Source organism: Oncorhynchus keta, chromosome 16, assembly GCF_023373465.1.
Source record: "Oncorhynchus keta strain PuntledgeMale-10-30-2019 chromosome 16, Oket_V2, whole genome shotgun sequence".
Classification (NCBI taxonomy): Eukaryota; Metazoa; Chordata; class Actinopteri; order Salmoniformes; family Salmonidae; genus Oncorhynchus; species Oncorhynchus keta.
This window is the reverse complement of record NC_068436.1, coordinates 3936602-3962779: the sequence shown is the minus strand read 5'-3', so window position 1 is coordinate 3962779 and position 26178 is coordinate 3936602. Positions and strand designations below refer to the sequence as shown.

The 26178-nt window shown below is 42.4% G+C and overlaps 1 protein-coding gene across 3 annotated transcripts in view; it reads right to left on the bottom strand.

Moving 5' to 3' along the window:
• The window catches only part of LOC118395363 (RING finger protein 24-like), a 68709-nt gene that overhangs the window by 35080 nt on the left and 7451 nt on the right, over window positions 1-26178 (bottom strand). The window contains exon 1 of one of the 3 annotated variants that reach the window (XM_035789108.2): window positions 21990-22448. The exons of 1 other annotated variant lie outside the window; for it this stretch is intronic. The gene's annotated coding sequence lies outside the window, so the exon portion shown is untranslated. Of the gene's footprint in view, window positions 1-12294; window positions 12390-21989; window positions 22449-26178 lie in introns of those variants that run through there. One more of the 3 variants, XM_052464420.1, reaches the window with a different exon arrangement.

Sequence of the window (26178 nt, the reverse complement as noted above, 5' to 3'; positions counted from 1 at the left end):
TTACTTTTCCGATTTTCGTGACCAAGCTTCCTGCTGCTAGCTGGACATAATGCTATGCTAGGCTATCGAATGCTTACACAAACGCTTGTCTTGCTTTGGCTGTAAAGAATAATTTCAAAATCTGAGATTAAATGGCTAAGCTTTGTTTCATTATATTTCACTTGTGATTTCATGAATATAAGTATTGTCGAGTAATATTTGTTGACCGTTGCGCTATGCTAATTAGTGTAGTTGATGACAATTCTCCCGGATCCAGGATGGGTAGTTCCAAGAGTTAAGTACTGCAGTGCATCTCCTCCTCATGGACTGCACCAGATTTGCCAGTTCTTGCTGAGATGTTACCCCACTCTTCCACCAAGTTCCCGGACATTTCTGTGTGGGGGGATCGTCTTCCCTGTAACGCACAGCATTGAGATCGCCTGCAATGACAACAAGCTCAGTCCATTGACACCTCCCCATGCCACCCCCCACCTCCAACTCGATCCAGCTCCAGAGTACAGGCCTCAGGGTAACGCCCATTCCTTCGATGATAAACGCAAATCCAACCATCCCCCTGGTGAGACAAAACCGCGACTCGTCAGTGAAGAGCACTTTTCGCTAGTTCTGTCTGGTCCAGCGACGGTGGGTTTGTGCCCATAGGCGATGTTGGTGCCAGTGATGTCTGGTGAGGACCTACCTTACAACAGCCCTACAAGCCCTCAGTCCAGCCTCTCTCAGCCTATTGCAGAGAGTCTGAGCACTGATGGAGGGATTGTGCGTTCCTGGTGTAACTCGGGCAGTTGTTGTTGCCATCCTGTACCCGTCTCTCAGGTGTGATGTTCGGATGTACCGATCCTGTCCGTCCGTCCCCTCTCCCTGTAGCGCTGTCTTAGGCGTCTCACAGTACGGACATTGCAATTTATTGCTCTGGCCACATCTGCAGTCCTCATGCCCCCTTGCAGCATGCCTAAGGCACGTTCACGCAGATGAGCAGGGACCCTGGGCATCTTTCTTTTAGTGTTTTTAGAAAGGCCTCTTTAGTGTCCTAAGTTTCCATAACTATGACCTTAATTGCCTAATCTTTTAATGTCTTAAAGACCGTTCCACAGGTGCATGTTCATTAATTATGTATGGTTCATTGAACAAGCATGGGAAACAGTGTTTAAACCCTTTAAAATGAAGATATGTGAAGTTATTTGGATTTTCTCTCACTTTCTTTGAAAGACAGGGTCCTGAAAAATTGACGTTTCTTTTTTTGCTGAGTTTATATATTTAGCCCAGATGGATAACAATTAGCTCCACTATCGCCTTGTTTGGACTGGGCTTGGCTTGGCTCACCCTAAGAGTAGTTCTGCTGTGGCTCGAGCTGGATCCGGCAGTGGAACTCTCTCCCTCTGAACAATGTTGAGAAACACACACAGACACACACACACACACACACACACACACACACACACACACACACACACACACACACACACACACACACGAGCCTGCGCAAGCTTGCTGAGACAAAGGCTGTTTCTGTCCGGACTGGCAGAGCCACGCGTCGTTATGCAACACCCACCGTGTAAACGTTGTTGGGTGGGTGCCAATGCCATGGCAGGCAAGCAGCACTCAGATATGATCACTCATTTCTTTATGAAGGGACTGTTATAACTTATGACTGAGGTAGACTAGAAGGTGTGTGTGGAGGAGCAGTTTGTTTTTACGACTGGTGCCCCGGGTAGCATACTGTGATTTTTTTTCAGAGTTTTATGGATTGACCATTAGGCAATTTGCGGTCATTAAAGATTAGTCAGTGTAAAAAAACAGAAAGGCTAACAGGCTAGCTACAAGAGGACTTGAATACAAAAGACCATTTCAGTCCCTGACCAACTGTCCGAGGCCCCTGACTATCATCTCAAAATGGTGGACTTCTTACCACTACATTCCCAAAAATCTAGCCTATTACAGTTAGGCATGATTTATGATGTTGATTAAAAAGCTACGTTTTCACCACGTGTGGTGACACACAGAGGACATACAGGACACGGCTTTGATTCAATTGATGTAAGATCTGGCCGTTCAGGTCTTGGCCTACAGTGGCAAGAAAAAGTACCCTTTGGAATTAACTGGATTTCTGCATACATTGACAATAGACAAACTGTGCTTAAACTAATAACACAAATTATTGTATTTTTCTTGTCTATATTGAATACATAATTTAAACATTCACAGTGTAGGTTGGGAAAAGTATGTGAACCCCTAGGCTAATGACTTCTCCAAAAGCTAATTGGAGTCAGGAGTCAGCTAACCTGGAGTCCAATCAATGAGAAGAGATTTGGTAATGTTGTTTAGAGCTGCCTTGCACTATAAAAAAAAAACTCACAAAATATGAGTTTGCTATTCACGAGAAGCATCGCTTGATGTGAGCCATACCTCGAACAAAACAGATCTCAGAAGACTTAAGATTAAGAATTGTTGACTTGCATAAAGCTGGAAAGGGTTACAAAAGTATCTCTAAAAACTTTGATGTTCATCAGTCCACAGTAAGACAAATGGTCTATAAATGGAGAAAGTTCAGCACTGTTGCTACTCTCCCTATGAGTGGCCGTCCTGCAAAGATGCAAGAGCAGAATACTCAGTGAGGTTAAGAAGAATCCTGGAGTGTCAGCTAAAGACTTACAGAAATCTGAGGAACATGCTAACATCTACATACGTAAAACACTAAACAAGAATGGTGTTCATGGGAGGACACCACGGAAGTCACTGCTGTCCAAAAAAAACATTGCTGCACGTCTGAAGTTTGCAAAAGTGCACCTGGATGTTCCACAGCGCTACTGGCAAAATATTCTGTGGACAGATGTATGGAATTGTTTGGAAGGAACACACAACACTAGGTGTGGAGAAAAAAAAAGGCTCAGCACACCAACATCAAAACCTCATCCCAACTGTAAAGTATGGTGGAGGGAGCATCATGGTTTGGGGCTGCTTTGCTGCCTCAGGGCCTGGGCAGCTTGCTATCATTGACAGAAGAATGAATTCCCAAGTTTATCAAGACATTTTGCAGGAGAATGTAGTCTGTCCGCCAACAGAAGTTGGGTGATGCAACAGCACAACGACCCAAAACACAGAAGTAAAACAACAACAGTGTTCTGACCTCAACCCGATTGCGATGCTGTGGCATGACTTCAAGAGAGCAGTTCACACCAGACATCCCAAGAATATTGCTGAACTGAAACAGTTTTGTAAAGAGGAATGGTCCAAAATTCCTCCTGACCGTTGTACAGGTCTGATCCGCAACTACAGAAAACGTTTGGTTGAAGTTATTGCTGCCAAAGGAGGGTCAACCAGTTATTAAATCCAAGGGTTCACATACTTTTCCACCCTGCACTGTGAATGTTTACACGGTGTGTTCAATAAAGACATGAAAACGTATAATCATTTGTTATTCATTTAAGCCGACTGTGTTTGTTGTGACCTAGATGATAATCTGATCAAATTGTATGACCAATTTATGCAGAAATCCAGGTATTTCTAAAGGGTTCACATATTCAAGTAGGGTGGGACGGGGTAAGGAGGGGGTTGGGGAACGGGGCAGGGAAGAGCGGATTTTAATGGTCTCTCTTGGGGATCTCGTCCAGAGTGATTTATAGAATCCCTCCCAGAACCCCTTCCTCCCCTCGTTGTGTCGCAGGTGGCTGTCGACCATCGGCCCCCTGCTAATGGACAGTATCAGGATTCGCTTAGCTAGATGGTCCCGGGTACACCCCGTCGTCCCGGTAACCCTACCCCGCCGCGGTAAACAACCGACGTCGTCCACAAAGGCGCGTTTCAGGTGTCACTCAGGGCTGTATGTTGTCCTGCTATTGAATGGAGCAAAGAAATGAGAAGAAAATACTCAAACACACTATTGGCAGTCCTAATTTATCCCTTTTAAATTCTGTCACCGACTACCCTCTAAAAATACTTTTTCTTCTTTCATCACTGGGACCTCTCTCCGTCTCTAAGCACATCCTTACAGGAGGTCGAAGAAGCCCAGGAAGTGGAGATACTGGTCCAGAGCCTATGCCTCTCAGCACTGACAGCGACGGTCATTCACTGAAGGAGCAAACAGACAGAGAGACATCTACTCTCAAATGGGCACTGACAGCTAGGGAGACTACGGCCTACAGCCAGTTACTCTGTGGGCCTGGGACACACAAATGCCTACAAATAAAACGCACACTCACTCCAGGGATCAACGGACCTCACAACGTGGACCTTTATTCACATTTCCCTTGTTTGTACTGAATCAGGCCACTTTGAGAGGGGAAAAATCCAAAGTACACTTCATTTGCCTCACACAGTGCCAAAACAAAGCCAATTGAACTGGCAGTCAGAGGACTATTGACTGTATAAATTACAGAATCTACCGCTGACACACCACTGCCCTCAAAAGGAAAGCACCTAAATGTCATCAGATCTCATCACAGAAAAGTACCTAAAATATCCTACAAAAAAGACCTGAAAATTCCCTAGCTCCTACTTCTCCTTTACTCAACACTCCATCCACCTCAGACTGGTTCCAATCCAAAATCTATTAGAGCATCTAAAAACACCTCCTAGGCTAGCCTATCCTCCCTTCAAACTGGAAGGCCCTCTCAGCCAGGACAATACACAACAACCCCACAGCTCATAGTCGACTGGAGACAGCCTTGAGGAGGAGAGGGAAATGGGATTGTGCTTACAGACTAGCCTATATCTGCTCAATATAGGCCGTATATTCTCGCTAACTATGCCAAGGCCAGTTCAGCCAAAAGCATTTTAAATGGGAGGAACAAAGGCTTTGCACTCTCATCGTTCTATGAGGTAACGGGTCCATCCTTACAGTAGTAGTTCGCATTTCAACATGTCGGTCGTGCCTCTCTCAGAGGAGACTTATACAAGGCTCACAGAGGATGATAAAGCCTTAAAAATAGACCGAGAGAGAACACGACGCACTCTGCAATGTGAGAAGCGGAGAACTGATAGCCAACTCGTTTTGAGAGAGTGTGATTTAAGGTGAGACAACGACAAGGCAAAAAAGGCTTTTGGTTGTTGGCTCTTTGTTTCAAAGGCTAACCTTTGAGAAGCTATGTAGCCTAAGCGCTTTGTGAGTTTAGATAAGGTGAGGGCTCTCTCTCTTTGGCAAGGCTCTTAACATTTGTCCAGAATAAATAGACATTTTTAGTCTTCAAGGCTTGCAGTGTCTTTCAGGTTTCATTCCATATTGAATCATTTATTTAGACTAAACTAATTTGCTGACATTTCCACAAAAACCAGCAGCCACATTTTGACGATAGGCCCTCTGATGTAGGTTGTAGTTAAGCAGAGATGTTTTTTGAAAGATTCCTCAAGTGCTGCAGCCTTCAAGTGGGTTGCAATTTTTAACAAGTGGAGGTCTCAAATGACACAACCAACACCCTCTTCCCACAAGCCCCAGAACAGCTCGAAGTTCTTCCACAGGGCTTTTCTTACAGTAATTTACTCTTCTAGACCTTCTTCTACTCCCCTTCTCCAGCTTGTCCTGGGTGTCCTCCGGAGGTTACAGCAGTGGAGATTCCTGCTGGACAGTGAAAGTGAAACCAGATCTGGTTTGAAGATAAATTATTTGCCCTCTGTGTGATCCCATCGTACATTGATTTCAATAAGCCCTCCAATGTGGCTGGAGCGAAGTCTTTGACCACGTTTCATACGGAAATTGGACATTTGGCAAATTATAAAGGTATGGGGTTACTGAACCGATTTGTTTCAACAAAATAGTCCAAACGAATGCTCAAACAATTTAAATGTATTTGGTTAAGCACCATAAAACCACAGTATGCGATTCAGAAGTGTTGTATAGGAAGTAAGACATGCCTTGTGTTTGCACACACACACACACATACTCTCTGGAGTGCCTCTCAGCCATTGCCCAGCAGCCACCAACCAGCTGCCAATCCACAGGACTGTTCACAAATCATCTTCAAGGGGAAATAGATGGGCCAAAACACTTAAACAACACCTAGCCTAGTTAATGCCAAAACATACAGTAGCCAAAGCCTACTTAATGCCAAACTGGCTTTCAATAAAAACTAGCCTGCTTTATTGATTACAATTTAGTCTAGTCAGACAACACTGAAAGATGTGACCAATCTCAAAGCCTTGACCCGAACAAAAGTTTGACTACACAAATACACATGCAAAAGAGGGTGCATTTCTTATGCCACAGAAGTCCCAGTCAGACATGTATCGGCTGCAGAGAAACAAGATCACCAGCACTGAGGGAAGGCTGTTTCTCTCGTTAAAGTAGTGTTTCTCAAACATGTCGTTGGTCGCATTGACAGTTTTCCACATTTGATCTATTCCACCGCTTGCACACCTGGTTAAGGGCTTGATGATGATGGCTTGTTGACAAGCTTAAACAGGTGTGTTCGTACTGGAATATATTACATATGTGGATCGCCTGAGGTTCCCAGGACGAGGACTAGTATGAGAAACCGTTGACTAGAGTATTGCCCAGGGATAAGGGATCTGATTACCTTGGCTGGGACTGGGTGACCTCAGGGTGAGGCCTCAGTAGTTTTCCCCTCGTTGCCGCCATGCGTTGGTCACATGGCGCTGGCCGCTGGTTCCTGGATTCCACCAGAGTAACCGCCCACACGGTAGGATGTTAGGTGCCAAGTGAGTAGTCCGGGGATTATTGGGCAAGGTCATTTCCTTATTTTTGGAGGGAAGTGGTGGTTTACTGGCAAGCTGTACCATTTAAAATGTTGGTTATCTAATTAATACGGCCATGAAGGAGCTATCTTTAGTGTGCATCCCCCCCCCCCCCGCAATAAATGTAATGGCTCAATTTGTCAATTTGTGTTGAAAAATCATTGCTTTCATACCTCAATCTGAATACGCCACAACCCAAAATGCCCTTTGAAAGGCTCTAACAAAATGACCCTCCTTTTCTCCCTTGAATAACCTGTGGCTTTCTCAAATCACATTACAAGCTGGCATGGGGCCGTAATACCATATCCACTCTGAGCCGTGCTGTTCCGGCAAACTAAGGAACCCCAGACCAGAGCATATTGCCTTACACTGGACCTAAAATTAGAGGTGCCTGGATGTCCCTCCCACCAGATAGCCAGCCAAGTAGATAGCCAGAAAGTGAAAGAAGAACCCTCATTGCATCTTTCCAGTAATTTTCCATTGCATTGGGCAGGGCCTAATACTAAGCAGCAGGAATGGTCCAAAGCAGGGTAAGTCAGTGGCTTATCTAGACACAGCATCCATTTTCCAGATTGAGATAGAAGCTGTTTTTCAGTCTCTCTATCCCAGCTTTGATGCACCTCTCGCCTTCTTGATGATAGCGGTGTGAACAGGCAGTGGCTCGGGTGGTTGTTGTCCTTCATGACCTTTTTGGCCTTCCTGTGACATCGGGTGCTGTAGGTGTCATGGAGGGCAGGTAGTTTGCCCCCGGTGATGCGTTGTGCAGACCTCACTACCCTCTGGAGAGCCTTGCGGTTGAGGGTGGAGCAGTTTCCGTACCAGGCTGTGATACAGCCCGACAGGATGCTCTCGATTGTGCATCTGTAAAAGTTTGTCAGGGTTTTGGGTGACAAGCCACATTTCTTCAGCCTCCTAAGGTTGAGGAGGCACTGTTGCGCCTTCTCCACACTTTGTGTGGGTGGACCATTTCAGTTTGTCTGTGATGTGTATGCCCAGGAACTTAAAACTTTCCACCTTCGCCACTACTGTTCCGTCAATATGGATAGGGGGGTGCGCCCTCTGCTGTTTCCTGAAGCCCATGATCATCTCCTTTTTTAAACTTTGGGTGAGAGGTTGTTTTCCTGACTGCACACTCCGAGGGCCCTCACCTCCTCCCGGTAGGCTGTCTCGTCGTTGTTGTTGATCAAGCCCACTACTGTTGTGTCGTCTGCAAACTTGATGATTGAGTTAGAGGCGTGCATGGCCACACAGTCGTGGGTGAACAGGGAGTACAGGAGAGGGCAGAGTACACACCCTTTACATTCAGACAAAAGACATTTAGCTGGGGGGTTTTCCTGAAGATCTCTTACAGAGTTTGATCAATACTAGTTTTGCTAGAGGACGAATAATTCTCCGTCGCAACAGAATTGTGCGGGATTGAAGGGAAACCGACTGTCACTACTGCTTGATTAGGAAACAAGATCACAACATGTTTTCATTTGTATTCATATCCTATTGTAAATGGTTTTCGTGGTGGTTTGATTACACTCATTGGCAGAGATTCATCAAACAATTAGACTTTCGGTGGGCTCAACCGACAAAACATGGTAGGTTGATACATTATGAAGGAACATCAGCAAGCAAAAAGTCACTACAGTAGTTCACTAATTATCATAGACAGTAGTGTAACACGTTCACACTAAAACCGGGCTTTCACCCTCTTATGAGAAATCAAGGAGACAAAATACCTTTTTGTAGAACTGCTTTTTTTTAACTAACTCCAGTTGTATAGTTTTGGTTCAGAACACATGCTTTTGTAAGACACCCCCCCCCCTCTCTCTTTCTTTTGTATTAAAATAGCTGACCGTTTGCAGTGTTTCACAACACCACCAACACCACCAGACAATTTACAGAGGGCTTGTGACGAGCCCCCAGCCCCCGAAACAAAGTCCACTATCTGATTCTGACGTGGAAATTTCCACTGGCAGCTACAGCCAGCCATGATTTGCACATTTTAAACTTAACATGCCAAAGGGCAACACCAAACCAGAGGCATCGGGCAGAAGGCAGAGCTCCATAAGCGGCAGCAGGCAGGCAGGCAGACATGTTGCTGTTCAAAAAGCTGCCCGTCACGACACACCACTCCTATACACACACAAATCAGTCAGCCATTGTTTAATTGAGTTTGAAGCCCAAATTCCTGACATGGTGGTAGTAGCATTATCAGGGCTTTAGAAGTAATTGGAATCATCACAGCTTAGACTAAAAGTATATAGCATTGTTCCTAATCATTGTGACAACAGTGGTGAGCTAATCTGCAAAATGACCCAGTCAAGTCAGCCCTAATGCAGAAGACTCACAAAGCTTACCACGGGATACATCCTATACTTCTGTCATTTAGTCTCTTTCTTAAAAGGGGAAACCTTCGGAAAAGCTCCACTTTGTTCTCTATTGGCCAGCGGGACAATATGGGTGATTGGTTTTGTTCACCGAGGGGGAGCGACACTGCTATAGCGTTAAATAGGTGTCATAGCGATTCGGGGAGAAAACATAACAGCACTGTTCCCTCAGGCGCTGAAATATGTATTGCGAAAAAAAAAAGAATGATTGTTTTTCTGCACAGTTGATGCCAAGTTCTGCAATAAACTAGGTCAGACTAACTTTAGTTCCAGAGATGGAGATGTGGTGGCGAAGGGTAGAGAATGCATTTCAATAAGAGCAAACAAGGTCAACCTCAGGGATGTATTATGTTTCTGCCATTGAAATCCTTAGCGGTTTTTTTCGAGCCGCTGTATTAATAATAAATCACGGTGTAAACTTAAATGACTAAAACCAGATGAAAGTATGTAGAAACAATGATGATATATATATATATATATATATTTTTTTAAATAATATAATCTTTGAGAACTAAAAATCCCCAAAATAAAAACTAGACAGTCAGGGAGAATTAAATGACAAAAACAATTAATTTAGCAGTATTGGTTTTGTTATTATGTTTGAGCAAAATAGCACACCATTAGCCAAGGCCAAATGCATAGAATTGCAGGAAATTTGTTTTAAAAACGGCAACATTTTCTGTCAATTCAAAATGTGCAGAATTCCTGAAAATTTGCTTTAAAACTGCAAATAGTTCAGCTCCATGGAGAAAGTATTAGAATTACAGGAAATGGGCGTGAAAAAAAAATGTCAAGATGCGGGGCCTCGTAAATTCAGCTGTGCCGACTGTGCCCATTGCCACGTCAGCTTTCCAAGATGATTGACAAGGAAAGTATCGTCAACTCATCGGATATCTCACTGCTTCCTCATATACCAAGGCTTGAAATATGCACACAGACAGATTTAAAGTAGGCCCAAATGTACATACTTCTGACTATAACAACATGGCATGCTTTTGTGCAGTAGAATTTGTGAATTGTCTAGTAATAAATTCTAAACATTAGTTTTTACCGGATTAAGCATTTTCGCTAACTCATTTCGTTAGTTATGTTCCAACTTTCCCTCCATCTTGTGCCAATATCAGTTATTTTAAATCTTGTTCCAATAGTTCATATTTTTCAAAAGAGATTGTCAGTTGGATAGGCTCTCTGCAAGGTTTTATATATATCTTACCTATCATATGAATATCATTTTCTGACTCAGATTATAAGGGCACAAGGCGAGACCCAAATGCAGACACAGGAGGCAGATGGTTGAGCTCCGATAATGTATTACACCAAACGGGGTAGGCAAAAGGCAGGTCGGGGAAAGGAGAGAGTTCATAAACCAGGTCAGAGTCCAAACAGTACCAGGGGGTAGGCAGGCTCGAGGTCAGAACAGGCAGAGTGGTCAGGACAGGCGAGGGTCAAAACCAGGAGGGCTAGGAAAAAACAGACTGAGAAAAATAGGAGCTAGGAGAAGCACTGGTTGACTTGGCAAAACAAGACAATCTGGCAGAGAGAGACAGGAAACACAGGGATAAATACACTGGGGACTAATGGGGAAAACAGGAGACACCTGGAGGTGGGTGGAGACAATCACAAAGACAGGTGAAACAGATCAGGGCGTGACAAAGGATTCCCTCAAGATTGCGCTGATGTCCAAAAGATTTCAAATCTACATTTCTTGATATTAAACTTTCAAGTTGCATGTATTTGAAAATATCAACATTGGTCAGTCCAAAATTGCTTTTAATTCTGTCATGTAAATAACTTTATTTCCCATTACCAAGTCCTTTATGGCCTTTAGTTTTCCACGTGGACCAATTTATCTGTGAATTCTGAAAAGCTATCTAAGGATTGTGTTTTTAATTGCACTGTATCCAAAGCCAGCATTCACAATAACATAGGCCTATGTCTAAGATTATGCTACTCTTCTATAGCCCATCTTTAATAGACGGCACTGAACCAATGGAACACAGACGTTTTGTCATTGTCTCATTTGGTATCAGATGTCAGGATACTGAGGGCAGATGCCTCGATTCCCAGAATTAAACCAGGGAATACTCCAAGTAGGTCACATAAACAGACCAATGACTGCTTAGAGATAGCAAAGGTCAGTTGGTTTGGGGAAAACATTGCTAGAGTGACTTTTAGAAGAAACCTTACAACAACAGAACAGAGGCTGTTGAAACCATAGACCACTACACTGTGTTCTTCAGGAGCCTTCTTGAGCGTCAAAAAATGAGGAGTGCTGATCTAGGATCAGGACCCTTTAGGGCTGGGAATTGCCAGGGACCTAAAGATACAATATTATCATGATACTTTGGTGCTAATGCGATATGTATTGCGATTCAATACTGTGTTCTTATTGCGATTCGATGTTCCAAACTTTTTGCTCACCATGTGTCTGCTGCAGAGGGACAAGAGAGAGCCATGAGAAAACAAGATTAGTCTTTGATGGAAATAAGTGCTGAAAACAAATTGGCTCCCTTGAAAAAAGAAAAAGTTGAGATAAAGTTAGAGAGAAAAAAAAAAAAAAATACTGCTTTCTGGTGCAGGTACAGCCAACTACCGCAAGCATGTTGCACTATTGGCAAAATGATACATCAAAAATAATATCCCAATATGAAACTATCACTAGGGCCAAGGACCAGGTCCTATTCATTAGAATGGAAGGCAAAACTGATCCTAGATCAGCACTCCTACTCTGAGATGCTTTATGAATACGGGACCAGAACTGCATGGCAGACAGTCTAAGTTCCCTGCGTGCGAGCCGGGCAGCAGGATCAATCTTCTAACCCCTGACCCAGGGCAACGGTGTTGCTCCTGCGGCTAATTAATCCCCTTTACCCTGAGGGATGATCTGGGGCTGTGCTGTGGGATCGGCCTCACGGACACCGACTTGGATTCAATGGCTTTAGAGGCAGATGGGCAAGAGACTGAGGCGGGACACTGGCTGCATGTCTTGATGTGGGACACTGACCTGGCTGCATGACCAACATTGGTCATGACTTTATTAGATTGTGTTCCACGAGACGCAAAAAAAAAGGCATAGAACCCACCTTCATGACTGACATTGGTCGTAGCATTATGCTAATTATTAGCCACAACAGGCTTTCATATCTGTAGTTTTGTGAGAAACTGATAATGAAGAGATATAGAGCCATAGGGCCCATATTTGTCTACTTCAAAAATGAAAATGTGTTTTTCATACCTTTCTGCATTTATTTCTCTCACACTCCCTGTGGCCAGCAGCCAAACACTTCTCTCCACCTCCCTTTTAGCTTTTCTCGCTCTTCTTCGGTGGGCTCAGACAGTAACACAAGCTGGTACAAACAAGCTGGGAACTGACACGCGCAGCTGTCGCATGTAGCCCTCCCCTCTTCCTCCTCCCCCCTCACATCCTGCACTAGGCCTACATTTTCAGGAAGAAATTACTCTCTTCTTACCCATCTCTCTCTGTGTCATCTCATGAACATGGACCATTTTTAAACAGCCCTACTTTTTGGTGGAGGCCCCTGGTTTCGCACTTTACCCCCATTCACATGGTTTACACGTCCTGTCTGCATACACATACACACATAATAATTGACTGACTATTGGGTGACTCATTCAAAGCCAGGGGATCAAACTCTCCTGTGTTTCTAAATGGAGTTTAAACGGTCACCCAGGCCTTTCGTCTATAGTTGAACATGTTCTAACTTTTAGCCTGAACTTGGGCTACTTTTCAACCCAATTTGCCTACTATGCTAGTTCTTAGACATAGGCTTTTGTTTGGGGATATAAATTGACCAAATCAGATTCACTAAACACAACACAGTATGTAGATGTTTTGCTAATGGTCTACTTGCATTTCATTTCAATGAGATGATAGAAAGAAGAGCCCTGCCCAGTGTCGCTAAATAAATCCTGTGGTCATGTGACGAGTGAATGGGCAGACCGGGGCCTGACAACAACTTGGCAACGCTTGGCAAAGCCAAAGACAAATCCAACACAACACAAAGACTCAATATCAATGCTTTTGTTGGCTGAACTTCTGCATATAGTACAGCATTAATGTGATCGGAAGAGTCGAGCGCCTACTATACAAATACAAAGAGTGAGACAAGAATGGATATAAAACATGGCATCAATATCAACATCTCTACACCTAAGAATAGTTGCACATGTGCACGCGCGCGCACACACACACCACCGAACCCGTGGGCTAAAGATGCCTAATTGATTACCCGTGGTGGACAAATGGGACTGAATGGGACATGACACATTAATCAAGGTCAAATGAAGCAAAGCCCTGACTCAGCAGCACTCTCAAAGGCCTGACCGCCTTGTCCTTGAGCATCGTCCAGATGTTGGCTTACAGAGCAAGCCACTGCCTGGCACAAACGACAAGGAAAACGAGCCCTAAGAAAGCTAAAGTGGAAATGTATTAAATATTCACATTTTCAAACCATCAGTTAGGCTTAATCAGGATTAGGCTACAGGTCAACACTGAGGAAATGAGTGTTATTGATGCAGGCCTATAGCCTAGGCCCTAATTGTGTTTGTGCTTGCCCACCAAGCGCCCTCCTTGCTACAATTCCATCACATAAATGACATTCCAACATGTCAAATAAGTTTAGGCTAGTACTTCCTGAAATACATTTGACATTTTAGTAATTTAGGGTTAAGTGCCCTGGCTCAGGGGCACATCAGATTTTTCACCTAGTCGGCTTTCGGTTACTGGCCCAAAGCTCTTAACCGCTAGGCTACCTGCAGCCCTGACAAGACAGACCTATGACAAGAGACTGTCTCAGAACAGAAGTTATATCCTGAGGCACCATGGCACAATACTATTGCAAGTTCATTGGTCAATACTACCCAGCACTAAGCCAAGCCAGGGGATGTGCGTGTGTCCGACTGCTATAAAAGGCCTATGAGATGACTGCCTCACATCTGTGGCTGCTTAACCGTTAAGTAAGCTCGGTTGCATCAAAAAAGGGAATCGTAAATCTGCGTGATGACAGAGGTGCATCATGTGTACGATGACAGATAGGATGCTAAATGGTAACACTGTTACTAAGCCGGTGCCCAACTTCCTTGTTTACGACTGGAGAATGGAGTTACCCAACAGAAGTAAAGGATGTTGTGTCTGTTGTTTCTACACTCTTGAATTGGGTACAGTCAAGATTAGGGATGAGAATGAGTAACGTCAAGCTCGATTTTTAACCAGAGATTTTTTTTATTTTATTATACTGTAAAACTATTAAGTGGAATGTGCTTCATGGCTGCCCAAACAGGCAAGTGAAAAGACAATGTTAACTTCCGTTGACTCTAGTGTTCCATTTGTACATTTGCGGGGCACAACAACAAAAAAATAAACCAAGCCAAGCAGCGTAGCCTAGTGGTTAGAGCGTTGGACTAGTAACCGTAAGGTTGCGAGTTCAAACCCCCGAGCTGACAAGGTACAAATCTGTCGTTCTGCCCCTGAACAGGCAGTTAACCCACTGTTCCCAGGCAGTCATTGAAAATAAGAATATGTTCTTAACTGACTTGCCTGGTTAAATAAAGGTCAAATTTAAAAAATTCAAAATCACAGTGATTCTCCCTAAATTCCCTTTCCCCTTGTGTCTCAGTCACTCAAATGCGTTCCGACTCCTTCCTCCACACGTGTGCTGAGTGCACACACAAGCTCCCATTAGGCTTACAGAAATGCCTATGAAAAGGTATCTAACTGATGGGATACACAAGCTTACATTCCTTGTCAAATCACGACAGTTCTATCACAGAATTCAAAATGGACTGGTTGATTGAAGAAGGAAAAAAATGGTGTTCCAACAACGAGCTGCAGTCTTAGAATAATTGCGTCCGGTCTATTTTCTCTTTAGGCTACTTTGCAAACTGCTAGTGACATTTTTAAATTGGTTAACCTAGGCTATGACCCCCGTAAACATAGACAGGTTCCACACTATAAATACACAAAAACATCAGTTTGATAAAGTCAAAGAGTGTATTGTCATCAGAATCCTTAGATATAGGCCTAATCAACAAACAGACGTTGTGGCTGTAATTCATCTCAATGCAATAATGGTATTTTTATTGATTTTACATTTATTTAACTAGGCAAGTCAGTTAAGAACAAATTCTTATTTTCAATGACGGCCTAGGAACAGTGACGGCCTAGGAACATAATAAAATGGAACATTTGCCGGAGCAAAGTGATGTGCATCTCGTGTCTGGAACAGTTATTCTCAGTGATAATTTGAAACGGGGCTTCATTTGGCGAGGAGAGAGAGAAGAAAGAAAAGAAATTCATGGCTGCCCAAACAGGCAAGTGAGAAGACCATGTTAACTTCCGTTGACTCTAGTGTTCCATTTGTACATTTGCGGGGCACAACAACAAAAAAATAAACCAAGCCAGGCATCACACAGTGATGCAAATTATCACTGAGAATAAGTGTTCCAGACACGAGATGCACATCACTTCGCACCGGCAAATGTTCCATTTTATTATTTTATATTACGTCATGGTTTGGGTGAGTCTTGACTGTGATAAGGGGCTCATTAAATAAACAAAACAAGGCTATGCCATTGCACAGCCATAGGCTTCTATGCAAGCGCCACTGCTGAGGTTACTGCCTTTGAAGATTGTGTTCCACGATATAATAACAATATAATATTACGGTTTCAAAAAAAGGTACCTTAAATGGCACTTGCTTTTTATTAGGTTGAATTATAGGCCAGTTTATTAGGCACACCACCCCGTTCACGAAAATGGATCACCCCTACAGACAGTGAGTCACGTGGGCGTGGCTTGCTATACAAAGCAGGCAGACAGGCATCCGGTTACTGTTCGACTGAACGTTAGAAGAATGGACAAAACGAGTGACCTAAGCGACTTTGAGCGTGGTATGATAGTCAGTGCCTGGCACACTGGGTCCAGTCTGTCACAAACGGCCGCCCTCCTGGGCTTTTCAGTCACGACACTCTACTATTTATCGAGAATGCGGTGACAAACAAACAGAAAACCATCCAGTGGGCGGTAGTCCTGTGGGTGAAAACAACTCGTTGAGGAGAGACGTCGAAAGAGAACGGCAAGAATCGTGCAAACAGACACGCGGGCCGCAAACAGAGCGGCACCTCGGAATGCACAAATGGTCGATCCTTGTCACGGATTGGCTATTGCAGCAGACGACCACGCCGGGTCCCACTCCTATCAGCTAAAAACAAGAAGAGGCGGCTCCAGCGGGCACATGATCACTGGTCAATTGAAGAGTGGAACGACATTGCCTGGAACATGACGGCGTGTTCAGTTTACTCGAGTGGCCTGCGGAGTCCTCAGACCTCAACCCAATAAAGCGTCATTGGGATGAGATGGACCAGGCTGTTGGCAGCATGAATTTCCCGTCGTCCAATCTGCTATCGCGTCAGCATGGACCAACATCCCTGTGGAACATTTCCGACACTTCGTAGAATGGCCCGAAGAACTCAGGCTGTTCTGAAGGCAAAGGGGGGGTCCGATCCAGTACTCGATTGGTTTACCTAATAAATTGTCAGCATACTGCACTAACTCTGATAAGTAGAGTTCGACCGATTATGATTTTTCAACGCTGATATCGATTATTGGAGGACCAAAAAAGACGATACCGATTAAAATCAGCCAATTTTTTTATTTACTTGTAATAATGACAATTACAACAATACTGAATTAACACTTATTTTAACTTAATATAATACATCAATAAAATCAATTTAGCCTCAAATAAATAATGAAACATGTTCAATTTGGTTTAAATAATGCAAAAACAAAGTGTTGGAGAAGTGTGTGCCATGTAAAAATATGTGCCATGTAAAAAAGCTAACATTTAAGTTGCTTGCTCAGAACATGAGAACATATGAAAGTTGGTGGTTCCTTTAAACATGAGACTTCAATATTCCAAGGTAAGAGGTTTTAGGTTGTAGTTATAGTATTTATAGAACTATTTAACGATATAAGCGCACACCCAGCTAACTAGCTAGCCATTTCACATTGGTTACACCAGTCATTAGGCTGATAGGCTTGAAGTTATAAACAGTGCTGTGCTTGCGAAGAGCTGCTGGCACGGAAGTGCTGTTTGAATGAATGATTACGGGTCTGCTGCTGCTCAGTCAGACTTCTCTATCAAATACGAGCCTTTGGTCATTAACATGGTCGAATCCGGAAACTATAATTTCGAAAACAAAACGTTTATTAATTCAGTGAAATACGGAACCGTTCGGTATTTTATCTAACGAGTGGCATCCCTAAGTATAAATATTCTTGTTACATTGCACAACCTTCAATGTTATATCATAATTACATAAAATTCTGGCAAATTAGTTCGCAATGAGCCAGGCAGCCCAAACTGTTGCATATACCCTGACTGCGTGCAATGAACGCAAGAGAAATGACACAGTTTCACCTGGTTAATATTGCCTGCTAAACTGAATTAGTAGTTATAACTAGTGATTATGATTGATTGTTTTTTATAAGATAAGTGTAATGCTAGCTAGCAATTTACCTTGGCTTCTACTGCATTCGCGTAACAGGCAGGCTACTCGTGGAGTGCAATGGTTAGAGCGTTGGACGAGTTAACTGTACGGTTGCAAGATTGGATCCCCTGAGCTGACAAGGTGAAAATCTATCATTCTGCCCCTGAACAAGGCAGTTAACCCACCGTTCCTAGGCCGTCATTGAAAATAAGAATGTGTTCTTAACTGACTTGCCTAGTTAAATAAAAGGTATTAAAAAAAAGTTATGAAAACTTAAAATCGGCCCTAATTAAAATCGGCCATTCCGATTAATCGGTCGACCTCTACTGAGTCTTGTCTGACTCAAAAAAAAATAATGGTGCAACACTAATAAATCTAACATTATTTCTCCCACGTTGGATACGGTCGCTGTCCTCGGTTCTGAAACATAATCTTCAGTGCACCGTGGAATTGACGCCTTTCCCTATGTTGCCATGTGCATATAAGTTAACCAGCGGCAGCAGCAGAGACAAGGATACAGCCCTTGCCTTAGCCTAATTGTCGAAGAAAATTGAGGGAAGAAACCCCAATTTAATTAGGTATATAATCATCCATATATAGATCTACAGAAATAAGACAGATCTTGCTTCTGTTTCCTGTTTGAGTGTTTAATAGCCTACTGATTCCGTGAGCGCCAAGCCTCATGCAACAGCAAAATGTTGGGCAAAGCAATTTTGCTCTTTTTAATATTTGCTATGCTGTAATGAAGACTTAACTTTTTTTTTTGTTAGAACAGACTGGTATTACTTATAACTGATTTAGTGTTGTTTACACTATTCCAAACAGGCAGAAAAATCATATTGTAATATAACAGCACCTGTTTGTCACACATAATAAGTACACAGCTCTTGTTCCTATACCCCCCTTTTTCTTGAGCTCCTTCTTATTGTTATTATTACAACTATTATCATCATAATAAGTCATGTTGTCATCATTAGTAGGCTTTGTATCGTAGGCTTGTATAACCACCATCGAGCTGTAGGCCTAAGAAGGCGTCCTGTTTAGTCTTAATACCATAACTTACTTAGGCTTGTATTTCAATATATAGGCTACAGTATCATTCATTCGTTCGTTCATGCCGTCACACAGAATACGAAACGTTCATGATTTGAAATGCAATCGAGCATTTTCGTTTTCAAATCAAATAACAAAGGGTGCTTTGAATAATTAGCCTAAACAATAAATAAACCGCAATTCACAAACGCATGCAACTGTTCTTAGTCTGCTGTAATAAAATGCTTTATACATTTGTTCCCTGTTAGAACAGACTCTCTGGTACACTAGAACAGACTCTCTGGTACACTAGAACAGACTCAAGTTTATTTTTCACGTCTTCCACATCCATTTTTGCTGCCAACCTTATTTGTGTTCGAAGTTTGTTATAACCAATTTATTGATGTGATTATGACAGGCAATAGGTCAGGCCTATTGGTTACAAGCATGCGATACTTACATGGTTCACGTAAAGAGAGGGTTGAGGGAATAGGGGGATGTTTTAAGTAAAGAAATGAGGGACTTCGTTAACAGAACCTCTCAATCAGAAACTAAGCGGCTGACATGATGTTGCAGCTTCAACACAGACAGCGCAAGAAACGCTTGCTGTGCTGCAGTAGGGAGGAGAGCGAGAAAACACCCGCCTCTCACACAGGTACTCTGTCATTTTTGTTAACACAGTGTGACCGTCGGGCTCTTTCTTGAGTCATTTGTGTCTTTAACCATTTCAAATCAAACGGTGTGCTCAAAAGTATCAAACAAGCTCAGTGCATATGTAGTTGAATTCATTCAAACACAAAGGGTGTGTGTCTATATATGGGAAAAAAAAATAGGTTTAAACATTTACACCAATCGATCGGTGGAAAGAATAGGACGACTCCCGGTCGACCAAGATTTTTTTGCTGTTGGGGACAGCCCAATCCTACCGTTTCTGTACAACACTGGGGTATTCGGTATTACCGGAAGTGCACACAAGTGCCACCATTAAAATATATATATAAATAAAACGGGCCTCCCGACTGGCGCAACTTTCTAAGGCACCGCATCGCCGTGCTTGAGGTGTCACTACAGACTCAGGTTCAATCTTAGGCTGTGTCGCAGCTGGCCGCGACCCCTCCATGTCATTGCCAAAGATACTGGCCTTTTGGCAAGAAAATGGTGCTATCTGGTTTGCTTAATATAAGGAATTTGAAATTATTATCCTTTTACTTTTGATACTTAAGTATATTTAAAACCAAATACTTTTAGACTTACTCAAGTAGTATTTTACTGGGTGACTTTCACTTTTACTTACGAGTCATTTTCTATTAAGGTATCTTTACTTTTACTCAAGTATGACAATTGAGTACTTTTTCCACCACTGGACAGGAGTAAGGTATACTAATATATATATATATATATATAAAATAATATATAATTTTGGCAATTTAATTACATTTACTTTAGGGAAAACCTAGCTTTCCCTAGCCTTATGGACTTTGCCTTCTAATGTGGCATAAACACAACCAGTCATGACGTTTTCATCTGATTGTCGAACAATCAATCATTCGTTCACTCACAAAATCATTTCAGCATCCAAACCCCAACAGTTCACTGTGCACCCGCTATCTAATGCATGGAAAGAGACAAGTCCTAAGACACCTACGTGCAATGACATTCTGCGATTGTCATTAGGCCTACACTTGTAGCCTGAATTGATGCATCATCTGTCCACTGTTGTCCATGCGCGCCTCGGTCTCGGCCACTCATCTCCGCCTTGACAAAACTGGTAGTGTTCTCCTCAAACCACAACGCAATTTGGAGCGTATACTTCCCAGTTTCCAGTTCATTTGCACATTTCATGCGGCTGACATGCAGTAATATTACATAGCGGTGTAACAGTTCTTTAGGCATGTTGTATTCATCTTCATAGGCTCACGTTTTACCGGTACGGCGTACCCCCACTATTTATATACCGGACCACATTTCTTGCACCCCTGCGCCTAACAGCAGAATTGTGTCGTTTTGGGATTAGCTAGCGCAGCTTGAAGCCTGTCATCTACTGTACCACTCCATTGATTGACAGGTTTGGTAAATGGGGTACGCATTTGGGTGGCGTCACCTTCCTAATGGCTTTAGAGACCTTGGTCGTGTTCATTGGGTGCAATACAGAAGGAAACGGGAATGAAACAGGAGTTGTCCAATGAGAAACACAAATGAATTTTCCGTTGTAAAATGTTTTCAAACCTTTGTCCTTTCTGTGCCCTAATGAACATGACACCTTAGAAGCTCTTGGTACACTTGGGTTTACAGTGAAACTGTATGCCTAAGGACATGGTATGGAAATTGCTGCCAGGGACTGAATCACAGAGAATACAGAGTTAAGATTTTACGTCTTCAGCTATTCAACTATCTGTGTGCACATGGCATGACATATGCTGAGCAACTTGAGTCAGAAGCCAGTGAGGTCTATAGCGGGGTTATAGCATCATATAGCCATAACAGTTTTATGTGGACCCCAGGAAGAGAGCAGATGCTGTATGTGCAGTAGCTAATGGCGAGCCTCGAACTTAACAGCAGTCTGTTCTGGACAGGTAAGGGTTAATGCTTTACCTAAACCCTTTCTTCCCATCCACTGATGACACCAACCCTGTAATGATATGCAATTATGTGCAACTACTTAGCCTACGTCAATAGGGAAGAAAATTATTTCGCCATTGGTTATAGTGCTGTCTGGTGGTACTAGTTTGTTTATATAACGTTAGCACTACTATGCACATGCATGGCCAAAGCACAAAGCCAGCCAACAGCACTTCGAATAGGAGCAAGTCTAGAACATTCTATCGTGTGTGCAAACATAGTAACTTCACTTTCACGTTTTGCTGAACCAGTAGCCAATGCGTTTTAAAAGTGAAACTACATAGCAAATTCACAATTCGCAAATCAGTCTGATATGCAAACGATTGAACAAGCAGTTCATCCCGAGCAACTGATTTCCACAGCACGAGCTAGGCCTAACGAGTATTACACTTGCTTATCAACAGCGTCGATTGTATCGACTCATACAATATTGACAATCGTTTTACTATGTTATTATGAAAACATGATCCAATATTAGCCAACGAGAGGTAGGCTAAAGCCCAGCTGATGATAACGGGCCTAAATGCATTTTGCTTGTCCATCGTCAGCTGAAAAGGATAGCGCGGAGGGGGGGGGGGGCGTATTTGCAAAAATCGATGAAACAATGGTTTAGGTTGAACCCCTATAATTTATACATCAGACAAAACAAGTAAACTAGCTCGATTTTCACAACGATATCCCAGCTGCAACCACGCCTATTATACATACAAACCTGTATACAGACACGTTTGATGCTGCAAAGCAATACAAATATTAGAGGACACTTACCAATCAATACCGTCCTCGATATCTGCTCGTCTCTTCTTCACCAATACCAATGAGATAAATATCAGGCCAATAAAAACTCAAACTAAAAAAAAACTCTGCACGTCAGATAACTAGTTACAGTAACGTTAGCTACACAACTGTCTTATCTACACGGGATAGGCTACAGCCCATGCAACGCGTCTTCATTCAACTCGCAATGTTGGTGGTCGACTATGGTCTGCTCGATATTGGCTTGCTGGCGAGCAATGTAGCAATATTTATCAACACTGTAACAGACATAAAAAAACTGAGAAGCGGACATAACGATAAATGAAACCGATTAAAATCGCAACCACTGCTCCTCGGACGACTTTCTAAATTGATTCCCAGGTGTACACTATTCTCGTGGTCAATTTTGAACAGTTCTCCCAGCACGTAGTGCTCGTAGTCCCTCCTCCTAGCCCGTTTAACGGAGACAGAGTCGTGTACAGTGTATACGCGGGGATGGCTGTGTTCTGGAAGGAAGGAGGGAGGCAGAAGAATTGATGCATTGCTCACGTCGTTTGCTGTGTGTATTCCTAGCTGGCATAAAATATGGGAGAACTTCACATCTGCCTGGCTGGCGTCGGGATTGGACATTTTTGACATGATGATGAACAATAAAAAGCATCTCTCAAAGTGAATTATACTAGATCACGTGTCAAGTGTCACCTATATAATCAATAGGATTAGTCCATTAAAACTAGACCAAAAGCAAACAACTATTTTTTTTTAAATCAAATAAAATGTTATTGGTCACGTACACATATTTTGCATGTTATCGCAGGTGCAGCAAAATCTTGCTTATGTTTCTAGCTTCAACAGTGCAGTAATACCTAACAATACACACAAATCCAAACAATTTAAATAATGAAATGAAGAAATACCAGATTGAACAATGTCAGAGTCCGGAATATATACACACTCCTTCAAAAGTTTGGGGTCTGCAGATCATTCCATACATGGGGCGTATCTTTGTCCAGTGTCTGTGTTCCTTCACCCATCTTAATCTATTCTATTTATTGGCCAGTCTGAGATATGGCTTTTTCTTTGAAACTCTTCCTAGAAGGCCAGCATCCCGGAGTCACCTCTTCACTGTTGACGTTACGACTGGTGTTTTGTGGGTACTATTTAATGAAACTGCCAGTTGAGGACTTGTGAGGCATCTGTTTCTCAAACTAGACACTCTAATGTACTTGTCCTCTTGCTCAGTTGTGCACTGGGGCCTCCCACTCCTCTTTCTATTCTGGTTAGGGCCAGTTTGCGCTGTTCTGTGAAGGGAATAGTACACAGCGTTGTACGAGATCTTCAGTTTCTTGGCAATTTCTCTCATGGAATAGCCTTCATTTTTCAGAACAAGAATAAAATGATGAGTTTCAGCAGAATGTTATTTGTTTCTGTCCATTTTGAGCCTGTAATTGAACCCACAAATGCTGATGCTCCAGATACTCAACTAGTCAAAGATGTCCAGTTTTATTGCTTCAGCTGTGCTAACATAATTGCAAAAGTTTTTCTAATGATCAATTAGCCTTTTAAAATGATAAACTTGGATTAGCTAACAGAACTTGCCTTTGGAACACAGGAGTGATGGTTGCTGATAATGGGCCTCCGTACGCCTATGTACAATTGAAGTCAGAAGTTTATATACACTTTGGTTGGAGTCATTAACTTGTTTTTCAACCACTCCACACATTTCTTGTTAACAAACTATAGTTTTGGCAATTCGGTTGGTACATTTACTTTGTGCATGACACAGGTCATTTCTCCAACAATTGTTTACAGACAGATTATTTCACTTATCACAATTCCAGTGGGTCAGAAGTTTACATACACTACGTTGCCTGTGCCTTTAAACAGCTTGGCAAATGATGTCATGGCTTTAGAAGCTTCTGTCAATTGGAGGTGTACCTGTTGATGTATTTCAAGGCCTACCTTCAAACTCAGTGCCTATTTGCTTGACATCATGGGAAAATATAAAGAAATCAGCCAAGACCTCAGAAAAATAATTGTAGACCTCCACAAGTATGGTCATTCCTTGAGAGCAATTTCCAAATGCCTGAAGGTACCACGTTCATCTGTACAAACAATAGTACGCAAGTATAAACACCATGGGACCACGCAGCCGTCATACCGCTCAAGAAGGAGATACGTTCTGTCTCCTAGAGATGAAAAGTGCAAATCAGTCCCAGAACAACACAAAAGGACCTAGTGAAGATGCTGGAGGAAACAGGTACAAAAGTATCTATATCCACAGTAAAACGAGTCCTATATCGACATAACCTGAAAGACCACTCAGCAAGGAAGAAGCAACTGCTCCAAAACTGGCATAAAAAAAGCCAGACTATGGTTTGAAACTCCACATGGGTACGAAGATCACAGTTTTTGGAGAAATGTCCTCTGGTCTGATGAAACAAAAATTGAACTGTTTGGCCATAATGACCATTATGTTTGGAGGAAAAAGGGGGAGGCTTGCAAACTGAAGAACACCATGCCAACTGTGAAGCACGGGGGTGGCAGCCTCATGTTGTGGGGGTGCTTTGCTGCCGGAGGGACTGGTGCACTTCCCAAAATAAATAGCATCATGAGGAAGGAAAATGATGTGGATATATTGAAGCAACATCTCAAGACATCAGTTAAAACTTGGTCGCAAATGGGTCTTCCAAATGGACAATGATCCCAAGCATAATTCCAAAGTTGTGGCAAAATTCTTAAGGACAACAAAGTCAAGGTATTGGAGTGGCCATCACAAAGCTCTGTCAGGAGGAATGGGCCAAAATTCCCCCAGCTTATTGTGGGAAGCTTGTGGAAGGCTACCCGAAACGTTTGACCCAAGTTAAAACATTTAAATGAAGTGCTACCAAATTCTAATTGAGTGTATGTAAACTTCTGACCAACTTGGAATGTGATGAAAGAAATAAAATCTGAAATAAATCATTCTCTCTACTATTATTCTGACATTTCACATTCTTAAAATAAAGTGGTGATCCTAACTGACCTAAGACAGGGAATTTTTACTAGGATTATATGTCAGGAATTCTGAAAAACTGAGTTTAAATGTACTTGGCTAAGGTGTATGTAATCTTCCGACTTCAACTGTAGATATTCCATTTAAAAAAATATCAGCCGTTTCCAGCTACATTAGCCATTTACAACATTAACAATGTCTACACTGTATTTCTGATCAATTTGATGTTATTGTTTTTCTTCTAAATTTTCTATCAAAAACAAGGACATTGTCACGTACGTGTGGAGAGACGGACCAAGGTGCAGGGTATGTTGAGTTCCACATAATATTTATTAAAGTGAAACTTAGCAAAAACAATAAATCAATGAACTAACAACGAAATGTGAATACGTGGTGCACATGCACAAAACACTAAATAATATCCCACAAACACAGGTGGGAAAAATGCTACCTAAATATGATCCCCAATTAGAGACAACGATTACCAGCTGCTTCTAATTGGGATTCATACAAATCACCAACATAGAAATAATAAACTAGAACCCCACATAGAAATAATAAACTAGAATACCCCCCAGTCACGCCCTGACCTACTACACAATAGAGAAACAAAGGCTCTCTATGGTCAGGGCATGACAGACATTTCTATGTGACCCCAACATTTTGAATGGTAGTGTATATAGACAGTGCCTTCGGAAAGTATTCAGACCCATTGACTTTTTCTACATTACAGCCTTATTCTAAAATTGATTAAATTATATGTTTTCCTCATCAATCTACACACAATACCCCATAATGGCAAAGTGAAAACAGGTTTATACAGATTCTTGCAAAAGTATTAAAAATAAAAAAAAACTTAAATAGCTTATTTATATAAGTTTTCAGACCCTTTGCTATGAGACTCGAAATTGAGCTCAGGTGCATCCTGTTTCCAAGGATCATCCTTGAGATGTTTCTATAACTTGATTGGAATCCACCTGTGGTAAATTCAATGAATCGGACATGATTTGGAAAGGCACACACCTGTCTATAAAAAGGTCCCACAGTTGACAGTGCATGTCAGAGCAAAAACAAAGCCATGATGTCGAAGGAATTGTCCGTTGAGCTTCGAGACAGGATGGTGTCCAGGCCCAGATCTGGGGAAGGGTACCAAAAATGTATGCAGCATTGAAGGTCCCCAAGAACACAGTGGCCTCCATCATTCTT